This window comes from Heptranchias perlo, chromosome 12, assembly GCF_035084215.1.
Source record: "Heptranchias perlo isolate sHepPer1 chromosome 12, sHepPer1.hap1, whole genome shotgun sequence".
Lineage (NCBI taxonomy): Eukaryota > Metazoa > Chordata > Chondrichthyes > Hexanchiformes > Hexanchidae > Heptranchias > Heptranchias perlo.
In genome coordinates, this window is record NC_090336.1 from 25,301,016 (window position 1) to 25,317,755 (window position 16,740).

At 41.3% G+C, this 16,740-nt stretch overlaps 1 protein-coding gene and 1 long non-coding RNA gene across 4 annotated transcripts in view; one reads left to right on the top strand and one right to left on the bottom strand.

The window, feature by feature from the left end:
• syt7a (synaptotagmin VIIa) overlaps positions 1-16,740 on the bottom strand; it is a 700,876-nt gene that overhangs the window by 481,888 nt on the left and 202,248 nt on the right. The gene's annotated exons all lie outside the window — the stretch shown is intronic.
• Positions 3,565-16,740, top strand: part of LOC137327690 (uncharacterized) — a 42,600-nt gene continuing 29,424 nt past the window's right edge. For 2 of the 3 annotated variants that reach the window (XR_010964513.1, XR_010964512.1), the window contains exon 1: positions 3,566-3,670. This is a non-coding gene — a long non-coding RNA (uncharacterized lncRNA). Of the gene's footprint in view, positions 3,671-16,740 lie in introns of all 3 variants that reach the window. The other variant, XR_010964514.1, reaches the window with a different exon arrangement.

Here is a 16,740-nt window from a genome sequence, read left to right on the forward strand (position 1 = left end):
AATCTATTGTTTAGTGACAACATCCACTAATTTAATCAATCTCTACTTTCACTCAATAGTAGCACACACATATTCTTCCCAAATCTGTGTTATCAGCGTTTAGTAACTAAGATGTATGTAGAATCAAATGCTCTAGTGGATCTGTGAAAATTATAATCACCTAAATAAAGTATGCCAAAAATACAAAAACTGAAGCTCCCACTTATGGAGTAATCAGTCTCCTGGTGAGCTTCTTGAGATTTTTTTTTATTGTCCTTCTGTTCTCTCTCTCTCTCTTTCTTTCCCCCCCCCCCCACCCCTTTGCTGGGGTACAATTATAGTTGTCTGGTATGTTCATGTGAGAGACTGGGCACTGAGTAAACGATTATTTGATCATGGAAGTCATCACAGCTGAATCCAGTCCTGTTCTCACCCAATGCCCACATATGCACTTTCCAGCTGGGGTCACTGGTTAGTAATTAGGAATGGGAACTCTAGCTGATTTTTTTCTCCTCCCTAATTCAAGGACGATGAGCCTAACTCAGCACAAACCAGGAACCTAGAATCCTTTTGTCTGTACGGTTCAGTATCACACCAAGGGGTGGTTTTATTCAGCAGGCCAGCGGGAGAAGTTTCTTCTTTAGACTTTATTTTATTTTTTCCTTAGCTCGAGGCTCACAATAATGCAGTTTGGCCTCTCCCGATGAAACTAAAGAAAACTCCACAATGAGTGACCCAAAATTAGATGTGCTACCCTTCTTGCAAAGGTGAAAATTGCAGGTCTGAATGCCAAAGCTGCTCAGCACTTGGATCTAAACCTCATTTGTAAATTTAAAAACTACTTGCATTTATATAGCGCCTTTCAGGATGTAGTTTATGATGTTTGTCATTCTGCACAAGTACAATGTTCTTTGGGATGTTTGGTTATGTGAAAGGTATTATTTAATGGGGTAATGGACCTTGAACAGGAAGCAGGTAAAAAGTTAGGAAAAGTGACTCGAAGGCACAGGAAAAGAGATAGGTTTTGAGGAATCTTTTGAAAGTGGTTAGAGAAATAATGAGGTAGAGAGTATCATAATATCATAATAGGTACCTGTGTCAGCTCTTTGAAAGAGCTATCCAATTAGTCCCACTCCTCAGCTCTTTCCCCATAGCCCAGTAAATGTTTTCCCTTCAAGCATTTATCCAATTCCCTTTTGAAAATTACTATTGAATCTGCTTCCACCACTCTTTCAGGCAGTGCATTCCAGATCATTAGAACTCGCTGCGTAAACAAACTGGCTCTTTTGCCAGTTACCAACCCTTCTGCCACTCCTTATTTACTCTATCAAAACCATTCATGATTTTGAACACCTCCATCAAATCGCTTCTTAACCTTCTATAATCTAAGGAGAACAACCCAAGCTTCTCCAGTCTCTACACATAACTGAAGTCCCTCATCCCTGCTACCATTCTAGTAAATCTCTTCTGCACCCTCTCCAAGGCCTTGACTTCCTTCCTAAAGTATGGTGCCCAGAATTGAACTCCAGCTGAGGCCTAACCAGTGTTTTAAGAATGTTTAGCATAACTTTCCTGCTTTTATACTCTATGCCTCTATTAATAAAGCCCAGGATCCCATATGCTTTTTTAAACAGCATCCTCAACTTGTCCTGCCACCTTCAAAGATTTGTGCATGTGCACCCCCAGGTCTCTCTGTTCCTGCATCCCCTTTAAAATTGTACCATTTAGTTTATATTGCCTCTCCTCATTCTTCCTACCAAAATGCATCACCTCACACTTCTGTGTGTAAAATTTCACCTGCCACGCGTCTGCACATTTCACCAGTCTGTCTATGCCCTCCGGAAGTCTGTTACTATCTTCCACATTGTTTACTACATTTCTGAGTTCCATGTCATCTGCAAACTTTGAAACTACACAAGTCCAGGTCATTAATATATATCAAAAAGAGCAGTGGTCCTAATATTGACCAGCGGGGACCACTATATACTTCCCTCCAGTCTGAAAAACAACCGTTCATCACTATTCTCTGCTTTCTGTCCTCTAGCCAATTTTGTATCCACGCTGCCACTGTCCCTTTAATCCCATGAGCTTTAATTTTGCTAACAAGTCTATTATGTGGTACTTTATCAAATGCCTTTTGAAAGTTCACATACACATCAACTGCACTATCCTCATCAACCCTCTCTGTTACTTCATCAAAGAACTCAATCAAGTTAATCAAACATGATTTTTTCTTTAACAAATCTGTGCTAACTTTAATTTATTAGCCCATACTTTTCTAAGTGCCAATTTATTTTGTCCCAGATTATTGTCTCTAAAAGCTTCCCCCTAAGAGATTTAGGAACAGAGTTCCAAAATGCAATATTGTGGAAAGCTGGAAAAATGTTGAGTTGAAACCAGGTATCTGAGATTCTCCAAGCACAGAACTTGCGCTCAGTGATTAGCTGTTTTCTTACTTCAGAGTTTTATTTGCAGATCTGAACAGCTCCCTAAATGGAAATGCACTCTTGACACAGTAACCTTGTTTATTCAACTCACCAGGGTTCATAGTCTCCTGGTAACCCTGCACTTCTGATTAAAATTGTCTCAGTTTACATTATAGTCACAGTGGGGCAATGCTTTGCACTAAGAGCAGGAGATGTATGTCATGCTGACCAACTGTCCATCGTGCAGCCTCTGTCATGCCTCCAACTAAGCCCCTCTGGAATGCTTTACCTCCAGAGTACCTTATGACTAATGATCACCTGAAGCAACTTTGAGTGTTGTGGGGTTCAAAAGCCCATTAACAAAAGACATTTGAAGGAAAGGGTCAACTGTACCCCTCTTAAACAAAGGCATTTGAAAACCTGCAAACACAGTAACGTAGCAGACTTTGTTCTCGCAAATCCTGTTTTCCCTCAATGACGCTGATGGTATTGGAAAAGTATGAGTTTCGGGATCGAGGACATGGTACTGCGGATAGAAATCTAGATTATTAAATAAGCTTGATGGATCATGTTCAGCTTAAAGTGTTGAATGGCTTTCAAAACACATTGGCTTTTGGAAACACAAGCTTTTCAACACAGCAGGTTGTAATGTAAGACAAGGCATACATCAAAGGCTTCGGATCGGCAAAGCAATGAGAGGTGTGAAAAGGCATTGGACCTTTCATTCCTATCTGGTAGTCTGTTCAAAGAGCTGGGAGTTGTGAAACATCATGTGGTATTGCATCCAGCATATGGTCAAATGGTGTAATAAATGGATTGGAAGCCATTAAAGCAATCAAAATTGGAGACATCAGGACCATTAAGGATGTCTGTGTATAGGCATCAAAGGGGCTATCTTTACTTGAAAGGCCATAAACAGAGACATTAAAGGGACCTTTTACATTCCATGGTTCGAGCACATGGTCTTTTCTACATCAAAAGGGTCTCCGGTCACATGATCAAAGTCTAAACTGTCAATCATTGAGATATGTTAATGATTGAGGCATAGCAACAGGGAGCTATTGGACAAAAAGAATGACACTCCCCAATCTTACGTCCAATTGGTAAAAAAAATATAAAAAGACTTTGAGAGAAGAACAGTCTTTTCACCACCCGGCAGTCACAAGGAACGTACACTGCAGTTCAACATCACGTAAGAAGAGGACCTCGAGTTTTGAAGAGCTGATCAACCTTCAGGTCCGATGAGTAAAATCCTTGGTTTAAAGGTTGGATATGTATTAATGATTTGCCTGATGTGTTTATGAATTGTTAAGTCATTACATAATAAAGTTGCAAATTATTAAGTGTATAGTGGGATTTTATAAAGGAAAGTCATATGTATGGCTTGATTTTGCTTCATGAATGCTTGTATGAATATTAAATAATTGCTTTTGACTAACGAAACTACCGTGAGCGATCGTGACTTTCTTTGCTTGACTATTTGTCCAGTTCCAAGAATCAGAGGAAATAACGAATTCCCTACAGTGTCAAAGTCAGCAATGCACAGACTCTAGATGAGAAAGCAGTTATCAGCGCTCCATCTCCCTTACATATACAAACTTATGCTTCGCAATCAATGGTTTTACACCATCAGCAATGTTAAACCTATTTCAATCCCCCTCCCGAGAACAGTGACTCACACTGCGGTACAATTGCATAGGCTTGAGAAGCCCTCAAGGGTCTCTTTGTGTGTGAGCCTAGACGGTGAGTGTCAGCAGTTTAATCGGACAGAACATCATAGCCAAGCCCGATAACTACCCAAGTGCACTTTACAGTAAGAGCCACAAGGTATCTACCCCAAATAGGAAACCTGGCTAGTTTTCTTTTCCTCATCCTTGGGCACAGAGCAACTATTGTACCCCATCTTTCCAGGTGAGATCGGTACAGACTAGAAAGTGAACCCAAAACCTTCCTGTTCTGCTTTGCTCAATAACACACATGTTGCCTTTACTCAGTAAGCCATGACATTACTTGGAACAAAAATCCACCTGCAGAACTGTGACTGCTCTGTTTTAGTTTCATTTCCCTCATCTAGAGTCCCACCAACAGTACAGGTCATTCCAACATTCCAAGAGTTCGGATGGATAAAACCAGTGCCAGGCCTCCTCTTTTGCTCTTTATCCCAATTTTTCATGCCAGTTTTCTTCTTTCCCTCTTCTGCTATTTGTATCAATCCTTAATTGCGTAGGTTCAGCCAACCTCTGATATGGCTTTAAATTAAATAGGGGGGAAGGGGTGAGTTCAGGTGGGGGGAAATTTAGAATGTTGAAGAGAAAGGACAAGGAAGTAGTACAGGGAAGAGATAGGGGTAATGATAACCAGAGTGTGACAGGAACAGACAGAGCGAACAAACATAAGAGTACACCAGCAAATGGGGTCACAGTAGAAAAAAATGGTAAAAAGACAAAATTAAAGGTTCTTTATCTGAATGATCGGAGCATTCGTAAGATAGGTGAATTGATAGCACAAATAGAAACAAATGGGTATGATCTCGTTGCCATTACAGAGATGTGGTTGCAAGGTGACCAAGGTATGTCAGATATCCCTGATTATTCAGGGGTATCTGACATTTCGGAAGGATAGGAAGAAAGGAAAAGGTAGTGGGGTAGCTCTGTTAATAAAGGATGAAATTAGTACAACAGTGAGAAATTATCTTGGCTCAGAAGATTAAGATGTAGAATCAATTTGGGTGTAAGAAATAGCAAGGGTAAGAAATCACTGGTGGGAGTATTCTATAGGCCCCCTAACAGTAGCCACACTATCGGGCAAAATATAAATCAAGAAATAATGGGGGCTTGTAAAATAAAAAGGTAATGCAATAAACATGGACAAATTTAACTTTCATATACGCAATTAGATTATGAAAATAAATTAGCAAAAAATATAAAAACAGATAGCAAGAGTTTCTACAGTTATATAAAAAGAAAAAGGGTGGCTAAGGCAAACGTAGGTCCCTTAGAGGATGAGACCGGGAAATTAATGGTGGGAAACATGGAGATGGCAAAAATGCTGAACAAATATTTTGTTTCAGTCTTTACGGTAGAGGACACTAAGAATATCCCAACACTGGACAAACAGGGAGCTCTAGGGGGGGAGGAGCTAAATACGATTAAAATCACTAAGGAATTGGTACTCAGTAAATTAATGGGACTCAAGGCGGATAAATCCCCTGGACCTGATGGCTTACATCCTAGGGTCTTGAGGGAAGTGGCAGTAGGGATTGTGGATGCTTTGGTAATAATTTTCCAAAATTCTCTGGACTCGGCAAAGGTCCCAGCAGATTGGAAAACTGCTAATGTAACACCCTTATTTAAAAAGGGTAGTAGGCAGAAGGCTGGAAATTATAGACCAGTTAGCCTAACATCTGTGGTGGGTAAAATTCTGGAGTCTATTATTAAGGAGACAGTAGCGGAACATTTGGATAAACATAATTTAATAGGACAAAGTCAGCATGGCTTTACGAAGGGGAAGTCATGTCTGACAAATTTGCTTGAGTTCTTTGAGGATAAAACGTACAGGGTGGATAAAGGGGAACCAGTGGATGTAGTGTATTTGGACTTCCAGAAGGCATTCGACAAGGTGCCACATAAAAGATTATTGCTCAAGATAAAGAATCACTGGATTGGGGGTACTTTTCTGGCATGGGTGGAGGATTGGTTATCTAACAGGAAGCAGAGAGTTGGGATAAATGGTTCGTTCTCGGACTGGCAACCAGTAGCCAGTGGTGTTCCGCAGGGGTTGGTGCTGGGTCCCCAACTCTTTACAATCTATATTAACGATTTGGAGGAGGGGACCGAGTGTAACATATCAAAGTTTGCAGATGATACAAAGATGGGAGGGAAAGTAGAGAGTGAGGAGGACATTAAAAACCTACAAGGGGATATAGACAGGCTGGGTGAGTGGGCGGAGATTTGGCAGATGCAATACAATATTGGAAAATGTGAGGTTATGCACTTTGGCAGGAAAAATTAGAGAGCAAGTTATTATCTTAATGGCGAGAAACTGGAAAGTACTGCAGTACAAAGGGATCTGGGGGTCCTAGTGCAAGAAAATCAAAAAGTTAGTATGCAGGTGCAGCAGGTGATCAAGAAGGCCAATGGAATGTTGGCTTTTATTGCTAGGGGGATAGAATATAAAAACAGGGAGGTATTGCTGCAGTTATATAAGGTATTGGTGAGACCGCACCTGGAATACTGCATACAGTTTTGGTCTCCATACTTAAGAAAAGACATACTTGCTCTCGAGGCAGTACAAAGAAGGTTCACTCGGTTAATCCCGGGGATGAGGGGGCGGACATATGAGGAGAGGTTGAGTAGATTGGGACTCTACTCATTGGAGTTCAGAAGAATGAGAGGCGATCTTATTGAAACATATAAGATTGTGAAGGGGCTTGATCGGGTGGATGCGGTAAGGATGTTCCCAAGGATGGGTGAAACTAGAACTAGGGGGCATAATCTTAGAATAAGGGGCTGCTCTTTCAAAACTGAGATGAGGAGAAACTTCTTCACTCAGAAGGTAGTAGGTCTGTGGAATTTGCTGCCCCAGGAAGCTGTGGAAGCTACATCATTAAATAAATTTAAAACAGAAATAGACAGTTTCCTCGAAGTAAAGGGAATTAGGGGTTACGGGGAGCGGGCAGGAAATTGGACATGAATTTAGATTTGAGGTTAGGATCAGATCAGCCATGATTTTATTGAATGGCGGAGCAGGCTCGAGGGGCCGATTGGCCTACTCCTGCTTCTATTTCTTATGTTCTTATGTTCTTATGTATTGGACAAAACAAATTGGCAAAAGTAGCCTTGAGGATGAGTTCATAGAGTGTATTCGGGACTGTTTCTTAGAATAATACATTGTGGAACCAACAAGGGAACAGGCCATTTTAGATCTGGTGATGGGTAATGAGACAGGATTAATTAATTACCTCAAAGTAACGGATCCCTTAGGAAACAGTGATCATAATTTGATGAATTTCACATCCAGTTTGAGAGTGAGGATCTTGGATCTGAAACTACTGTATTAAACCTAAATAAGGGCAATTACAATGGCATGAGGACAGAGTTGGCTGAAGTGGACTGGGAAAACAGATTAGAAGGTATGACAGTAGATAAGCAGTGGCAGACATTTAAAAAGATATTTTATGACAACAAAAATATATCCCAGTAAGGAGGAAAGACTCCACAAGAAGAGTGTACCAACCATGGCTAACTAAGTTAAGGATGGTATCAAGTTAAAAGATAAGGCATACAACATGGCAAAGATTAGTGGTAAGCCGAAGATTGGGAAAACTTTAGAAATCAGCAAAGGAGGACTAAAAAGAGGGAGAAAATAGATTATGAGAGTAAAGTAGCAAGAAATATAAAACTGACAGTAAAAGCTTTTACAAGTATTTAAAAAGAAAGAGAGTAGCTAAAGTAAGTATACGTCCCTTAAAGGATGAGACTGGGGAAATAATAATGGATAACAAGGAAATGGCAGAGGCATTGAACAGATATTTTGTATTTGTCTTCACAGTACAAGACACTAATAACATACCAATAATATTAGATAATCAAGGGGCAAAGGGGAGGGAGGATCTAAAAACAATCACTATCACTAGGGAAAAAGTACTAGGCAAACTAATGGGTTGTAGGCTGACAAGTCCCCTGGACCTGATGACTTTCATCAGAGGGTCTTCATAGAATCATAGAAGGTTACAGCACGGAAGGAGGCCATTCGTCTCATCGAGTCTGCGCCGGCTCTATGCATGAACAATCCAGCTAGTCCCAATGCCTCACCCTATCCTCGAAACGAAAAAATGTGCAGGGCTACAAGTACTTATCCAGTTCCCTTTTGAAGGATATGATCAAATCTGCCTCCACCACTCCCTCGGGCAGTGCATTCCAGATCCCAACCACTCGCTGTGTAAAAATTTTTTTTCCTCATAACACCTTTGGTTCTTTTGCCAATCACCTTAAATCTATGCCCTCTGGTTCTTGACTCTTCCGCCAATGTGAACAGTTTCTCTCTATCCACTTTGTTAGACCCTTCATGAAAGAATAGTGGATGAATTGGTTGAAATCTTCCAAAATTCACTGGATTCTGGCAAGGTCCCAGTGGATTGGAAAACTGCAAATGTAACGCCCCTATTTGAGAAAGGAGGGAAACAGAAAGCAGGTAACTATAAGCCAATTAGCCTAACATCTGTAATTGGGAAAATGCTAGAATCAATTATTAAGGAAGTAGTAGCAGGACATTTAGAGACTCAAAATAAAATAAAATCAATGAAAGGGAAATCATATTTGACAAATTAATTAGAGTACTTTGAGGAAGTAACGAGCAGGGCGGATAAAAGGGAACCATTAGATGTAGTGTATTTGGATTTCCAAAAGGCATTCGATCAGGTACCACATAAAAGGTTACTGCACAAGGTAAAAGCTCATGGTGTTGGGGGTAATGTATTAGCATGGATGGAGGATTGGCTAACTAACAGAAAACAGAGAGTCGGGATAAAGGGGTCATTTTCAGGATAGCAATCTGTAACTAGTGGGGTGCTGCAGGGATCAGTGCTGGGGCCTCAACTATTTACAATATATATCAATGACTTGGATGAAGGAACAGTGTCTTGTGGCCAAATTTGCTGATGATACAAAGATAGGTGGAAAAGTAAGTTGTGAGGAGAACAAAAAAGGGCTTGATTTTCCCAGGAAATTGTGGGTGCAATGGGGGCGAAAGTCAGGGAAATCCCATTTGGGTTCAGAAGCCGGCTCCAACCCACCGACTTCACCACGGACGCACCTGTGTGCGCGCGTGCGTCCCGAATCCGGAAGTCCCGCCGGCTTTAATTGTCAATGGGATGATAGTTAAAGAGCCAAATGTACCTCATTGAGGTACTTAAGCATTTTACTTGTGACATATTAGATAGTTGGAACGATTTTTAAACTTACCTGGGTGGCTTTCCCATGGCTTCTGATTCACGCCTGGTGAATCAACCTACCTTTCCACCCTGCTCCAATGTCCGATGTCTCACTCTTCGATCTCCCCCTCTTTATCCCCTCTCCCTCTTCCCCCTCTTCACCCCCCGATCTTCCATTCCAGCACCGGATGACGCCTCGCTCTCTCCACCGCCCCCCACCATCGTGTTGCAGCTCCTGATGGCAGCCAGCCTGTCAATCAGGCTAGCTGCTGGGTGCGAAACCCAGAGAGAGCATGTTAATCACCATCAATTACAATGCTATCGCGTCGGAAACAGTAAGTTTTGTTTATTTGGGTTTTCCATGCGCACCTTCACCCCCCACCATTTCAAAATTGAGCCCAAAGTGTCTGAAAAGGGATATTGACAGGTTAAGTGAGTGGGCAAAAATTTGGCAGATGGAGTATAATATGGGAAAATGTGAAGTCATCGATTTTGGTAGGAAGAATAAAAAATATTATATGGAGAAAGATTACAGAATGCTGCGGTACAGAATGATTTGGGTGTCCTTGTATGTGAAACACAAAAAGTTAGCATACAGGTGCAGCAGTTAATCCGGAAGGCAAATGGAATATTGGCCTTTATTTCAAGGGAGATGGAGTGTAAAAGCAGGGAAGTCTTGCTACAACTGTATAGGGTGCTGGTGAGACCACACCTAGAGTACTGCGTACAGTTTTGGTCCCCTTATTTAAGGAAGGATATACTTTCATTGGAGGCGGTTCAGAGAAGGTTCACTAGGTTGATTCCGGGTATGGAAGGGTTGTCTTATGAGGAAAGATTGAACAGGTTGGATCTATACTCACTGGAGTTTAGAAGAATGAGGGGAGATCTTATTGAAACAAAAAAGATTCTGAGGGGGCTTGACAGGGTAAATGCCGAGAGGATGTGTCCCCTCCATAGGGGAATCTAGAACTAGGGGGCATAGTCTCAGAATAAGGGGTCACCCATTTAAGACAGAGATGACAGATATTTCTTCTGAGGATTTTGAACCTTTGGAATTCTTTGCCCCAAAGAGGTTGAGTCACTGAATATATTCAAGACTGAGTTAGACAAATTTTTGATCAGCAAGCGAGTAAAAGGATATGGGGAAAGAGCGGGAAAGTGGAGTTGAGACTAGAATCAGATCAGCCATGATCTCATTGAATGGTGGAGTAGGCTCGAAGGGGCAAATGGCCTACTTCTGCTTCTATCTCTTATGTTCTTATGATACCTTCCCCAAATAGCTCCTCTTCATGTGTGTATCTTGACGGTGAGTGTCAGCAGGCTATTGCACTTTGGTGGCCTAGTCCTGGAGGTAATGTTTTCATTTGTTAAGCTCCTAGCTAGAAGATATACAGAATTATAAAGTTAAAAATGTGCTGCTGACAACAGCGATCTAAACAAGACCAAAAGCAGAGACAGGGAACTTGTAAAAGAAATGGTTACTCTTCATTATTATTAAGAATCCAGTTCTATGCACAACAGATTTGATCCCTAATTTGTATTGTATTAGCTGATCTCTGCCGGAGTGGCAGTAGCGGTGCTATAATTAGCTACAGTGCTCCTGAGTATGGAAGGAAAAGGAAAAAAATCAGCCAGCAGCCCCTACTTCTGATCAATAGTCAGAGGCTCTGCTGGAAGAGCGTACTTTTGGCATCAATCTCAAATGTGAGTAACCTCCTTACATTCATGTTCAAGGCCCAGATATGAATAATAGCCACTTGAGTAAGGAAAGTATAGTGCGACTGGCACCCTTGGGATAGTACCCTGGCATGAATCAGGAAACAAAAGATATATATGAAAATGCCAAAGGAATTTACGTGCAGCGACTTTTTCTTTAAATCTCTTTCTGAAATCTCTGCACAGAACAGCGTCAAACAAAACAGGTTTATCTGAAAACTTAAATTCGATGCTTCCAAAGGGCAATAGGCACAAACTTTCATTTGCAAAGACAACTTTATTCTCCTGTTTCTACATTCCAGTAGTGCAATCTTATCTTTTCATTGTGCATAGCTAATAACTTGAAGGATTTTGAAATTCAAAATCCATCACCAAGAACTTTGTTTCTAACGAAGCTTCCACAAATAGGGTTTTGAATAGCTATCGATCAAATGCCAAGAACAAAACCCAAAAGGTTTGATTCAGGGTGGGAAGTCTTCAGAAAAAGTGCACATTATCAAAAGTATTCTGGTTTAAGGTAGTGGGTGATATAATGGATTAGCACATTGGCCTTAGGTTTGAATCCAACCCAGATTGTTGGGATTAAATTGCTGCTTGTAAGAATCTTAAATAAAATTAATTTGGAGAGCTTCAATCTTAATTGCCTTGAATTCAAGGTTCAAAACTAGTAATTCAGCACTAAAGGATAAATTCAATACTCCCACACACTCAGCAGGAGCCACGCTTGAAGAGATTGTGGGTCGGAGACAGGGCAAGATCATTGCAGCACTAATTCTGTGACCTAATCTCCCTTTGAACGTGATTCCTCATTAACAGCACAAGAGCATTCAATATTATCCTTAAATTATCAACCTCACTCAGAAAAGTCATATGGATGACTGATAGGAGAAAGAGAGTATGTTACATAGGTTAAGAAGGGGATGCTCTTCTGATGCTTGGGTTAGAGGGGATTTGTATCTTGGTAAAATGATTACCATTTCAACTTATTAAATTTCTAAACAAGGAACACTCAATGACCAAGAGTGGCACCATGTCAACTAGCCATTGAGGGAATGGAATTCAGCCTCTTTGGAATATATATATATATTTTTAAAATGTGGCAAATTCAGGGGGAAAACTCTCCAGTGGCTGGAGGCATACCTAGCACAAAGGAAGATGGTAGTGGTTGTTCGAGGCCAATCATCTCAGCTCCAGGACATTGCTCAGGAGTTCCTCAGGGCAGTGTCCTAGGCCCAACCATCTTCAGCTGCTTCATCAATGACCTTCCCTCCATCATAAGGTCAGAAATGGGGACGTTCGCAGATGATTGCACAGTGTTCAGTTGAATTCGCAACCCCTCAGATAATGAAGCAGTCTGTGCTCGCATGCAGCAAGACCTGGACAACATCCAGGCTTGGGCTGATAAGTGGCAAGTAACATTCGCGTCAGACAAGTGCCAGGCAATGACCATCTCCAACAAAGTAGAATCTAACCACTTCCACTTGACATTCAACAGCATTACTATCACCAAATCCCCCACCATCTACATCCTGGGGGTCACCATTGACAAGAAACTTAACTGGACCAGCTATATAAATACTGTGGCTACAACAGCAGGTCAGAGGCTGGGTATTCTGTGGCGAGTGACTCACCTCCTGACTCCCCAAAGACTTTCTACCATCTACAAAAGCACAAGTCAGAAGTGTAATGGAATACTCTCCACTTGCTTGGATGAGTGCAGCTCCAACAACACTCGAGCAGCTCGACACCATCCAGGACAAAGCAGCCCGCTTGATTGGCACCCCATGCACCACTCTAAACATTCACTCCCTTTACCACCAGCGCACCATGGCTGCAGTGTGTACCATCCACAGGATGCACTGCAGCTACTCACCAAGGCTGCTTTGACAGCACCTCCCAAACCCGCGACCTCCACCACCGAGAAGGACAAGGGCAGCAGGCACATGGGAACACCACCACCTGCACGTTCCCCTCCAAGTCACACACCATCCAGACTTGGAAATATATCGCCGTTCCTTTATCGTCGCTGGGTCAAAATCCTGGAACTCCCTACCTAACAAACTGTGGGAGAACCTTCGCCAAACGGACTGCAGCGGTTCAAGGCGGCGGCTCATCACCACCTTCTCAAGAGCAATTAGCGATGGGCAATAAATGCTGGTCTCACCAACAACGCCCACATCCCATGAACGAATAAAAATAATTCACTCATTGCCTTAGATCTATAAATAATGTGGTGACAAATATTTTTCTGCATGTGCAACACAAGTTTGTAGATCCTCCATAAATTAGTCTCACTAATGTGCCCAAGTAGATGGTTTCACTGTTGTGTATTTTGTACATGTGTAACTCGACTGGTTGCAGTGAGGAGGAGACAGGTGCAACCGATCGATGTTGGCCAATCTGTGGCATTGCAGCCAATTATCTGGGATATTGTGGTGGGTTGTTGGCCTGGTGGAGCAATATTGTATCCAGTTGTTATCTGGTGCATGGTTGTATTGTATCCAGTTCTGGTCCGAGATAGTTTGTATGCTGGTCCCTTGTGCTGGTATGCAGCTAATGGAGGCTTTCCCTGCCTGTATGAGCCTGAATTTTTGACCTAAAATAAGTGCCCTACAATATATATCTTAGAAACTTTGTGTGATCATTTTGCAAATAGCAATATCGCACAAAGGACAAGCTGAATGACCAATTCATGTGCATTTTTTGGTGTTGGTTGAAGTAGAAATGGTGGCCAGAGCACCATGAAAACTTTCTACTCATCATTAACTAGGCTGGCACTCCAGTGCAATGAGCTCAAATCCTTCGACTGGTGTTTGAAATACAATCTTATGACTCAGGCAAGAGAACTGTAATCTAAGGCAAACTGACATTACAAAAACATCCAAAAAGTCATAACTTTTCTTCAAAGCATTAATGTGGGCAAAGCGCATCAAAATTACAAAAGATTTAAACTGAAACGCTGAGTTATATAACCTTAAGATCTCACCTCCATGAGGAAAAGGAATCTCAGGATTTCTTTTCCCCGCTACACAAACTGGGTTGAGCGCACCAAATTACTCAAGTTGAAATTTGATGCCAAAGTCCAGCTCATCCTCCTTTTGCTTGGCTTTGCTTCCTGGCTCTCCCAGGAATTTTAATAATGTAGGTAAAGGGCCCAACAGCCCAGAGCCACAAGCATAAATCTATGAGAGTAGAAAAAAAATCAATAGTAGGATTGGTACAGGCACTAGGGATTTCAGTTGTGTTTTTGCCGCTTGTAAAATCATTGCGGCATGTAACATTTCTCTTCAGTTAATCATTATGTTTATTAGGTGAGCCAAATGCAAATGTTACACACCAGGCTCACGTACTCTGAAAACAATTTAAGCCATTAGCCATGCGCTCGAAGTTAATCAATCATACATTAGTAAAATATGATAACCCAAAAGCTGCCTTTAGCCAGTAAAGAGATCCGCAGCATTTTAACACTTAGTTCTCTGCCCTCAGGATACAGACTATATTAAGACTCTGCAAGTTTGGCCTGGGTAGCATGGCAGTTCGATACATCAGCAAAGATACTCAGGCCATTGAGTGGTAGAGCTCATGTCCATAATTTTCTTCTCTAGGTTGGTACTCATTCAACATCTAATGGCTGGTTAATAGACTGCAACACTGGTGGTGTGGAAACTAAAGTATGAAGACTATATTTTAACCCAAGTATGAAAGTAAAAGTCAGTTTTAGCAGGCTAAAAAAAAAAATCCTCTGCTGAAAATATAGAGCCCCTGGTGTTTATGTTCAAAATCTCGAAGTCTACTTATCATACCAATGGAACTTGGAGAGGGCTGGGGTGAAAGCCTGAGCAGGAAACCAGCCTAACGATTGGCAGGCCCGTCCGGGAGAGGCACAGCCGACTTCCCACCCTAAACAGTTGGGAAGTCGACAGGAAGAAGAGAAGAGGAAGTCAGGCAGCCCAAAGACCGCCCGCCAGGTCCAATGCAGCTGCGGGGGAGGGGGGGCAGGTGAGGCCTCATTTTCCTATGGGAATATTCCCTAATATTTAGCATGGTCTTCAATATGAATCTATATATGACAGTGCAAGTATCCTAGTCCTGCTATCATACTACACCAAAGGTTGTTCATGAGCAAGGTCAATTCCCTAATGGTTTGTATAATGTTGCATGCATAAGATACAGTCCAGTTACAACCCCAAAATAATAAGAATGAAGGAAAGAATTTCAAATCTAAGTGAATGAATGAGTCTCCTACTATGACTTAGTAGACAATATGGTGAGACACTGAGTAAGTTTGATCCTTGGTCCCTGCTGGGTAAGTCAATCTCAAACAAAGCAGCATTGAAGGCTAAACAATTGTCCTCAGCATTCCTGAGCTAGGAAAGGGAAAAAAGGTAGGGTTCCAACTATATTGATAAAAGTGCACATATGTTGGGTCAAGGTAGATTTGGACTCTTCTGTGACATGCCCTATAACTAACAACATTTGCTGTTTAGAATCCCAAGAATGGGCCCATAAAGGCATGGTAACAAAAGGGCTGCTACCCATTTTTATGCAAGAAAATAATGGTCTTACCTTGAATTTCTTTTATTTTTATTGAAGTCAATTTTATTTCTGCCAAGTCAGAATCAAACACTCCTGCATCAGGCACAGCTTAGGTTATATACAATGAAGCTTTTCCTACTCTTCTCAGGCAGTGTCTCTCAGCCCCAACCTCAGCGTGACATTTTTCCATTTCTCATCTGAGTAACGTAATCTATTTAGTGCTGAACCACAGGCATTTTTTTGTACTATGGATTGGACTGATACTGTCCAAACTCATTTCATATAGGATCCTTACAACCAAAGACAGGGGGTAACTTCCACTCCATCAGTCTGGGCTGGATTTAAACTCATGTCCCGTAGGTGAAAGGCCCATGTCCAACCACTGCACCACTTAGTCCCCCATTTATTAAAATGAAGCAACTTTTATACAACGACCTTATAACCAAACAATTTTAGTGAAAATAGAGGGAGGTCTGGTGATAAACGGATAGAGCTGAGGGCAATTGAAATACATCATAATGGATAATTTCAAGTACAATGGAATTTGATTCCCACATTCCTCTAATGAACTTTGTACCAAATTGTCATTCAAAATTATATGATTTATACACACACAAACCATTAATAAAAAGAAAAATTGCATACCAAAATGAAGGAGTAACAATCCAATTACACAGTCCTTCTGTGGCCAACAAGTACCACCATCCACCAATAAATGCCAGTGTTACAGACAAAAATCAATAAATGTTGGTGGGATTCACTCCAAATGAGACAAAAAATGTATTGATTAAATATGCATCTCCAACTACTAACTTTAAATATACTACTAAAACTACTCAGTAATTAAACTGCATGTCAATGGATTCTGTTGCCAAGAGAAGATGAAGCATAAAATGGCCATACAAATTGGCCCTTTTGAAATATTCAAGCTGGCTCCAACAAATAAGACAAACTATACTCATAGATTATATTTTCCCTGATGACTCAGTTTACATAGTGAATATCTGAGGTGAAAAGACCACAAAAGTACTAGGTTCTATTCCCCGTCTATGCTGAGTTATCTAATCTGAAGTGAACATATTTAGGGTACAATTGGAGTTGGCTGTGGTGTTATCCTTGGTTGAATAGTTTGCTGATAAGCATTATCTAGGT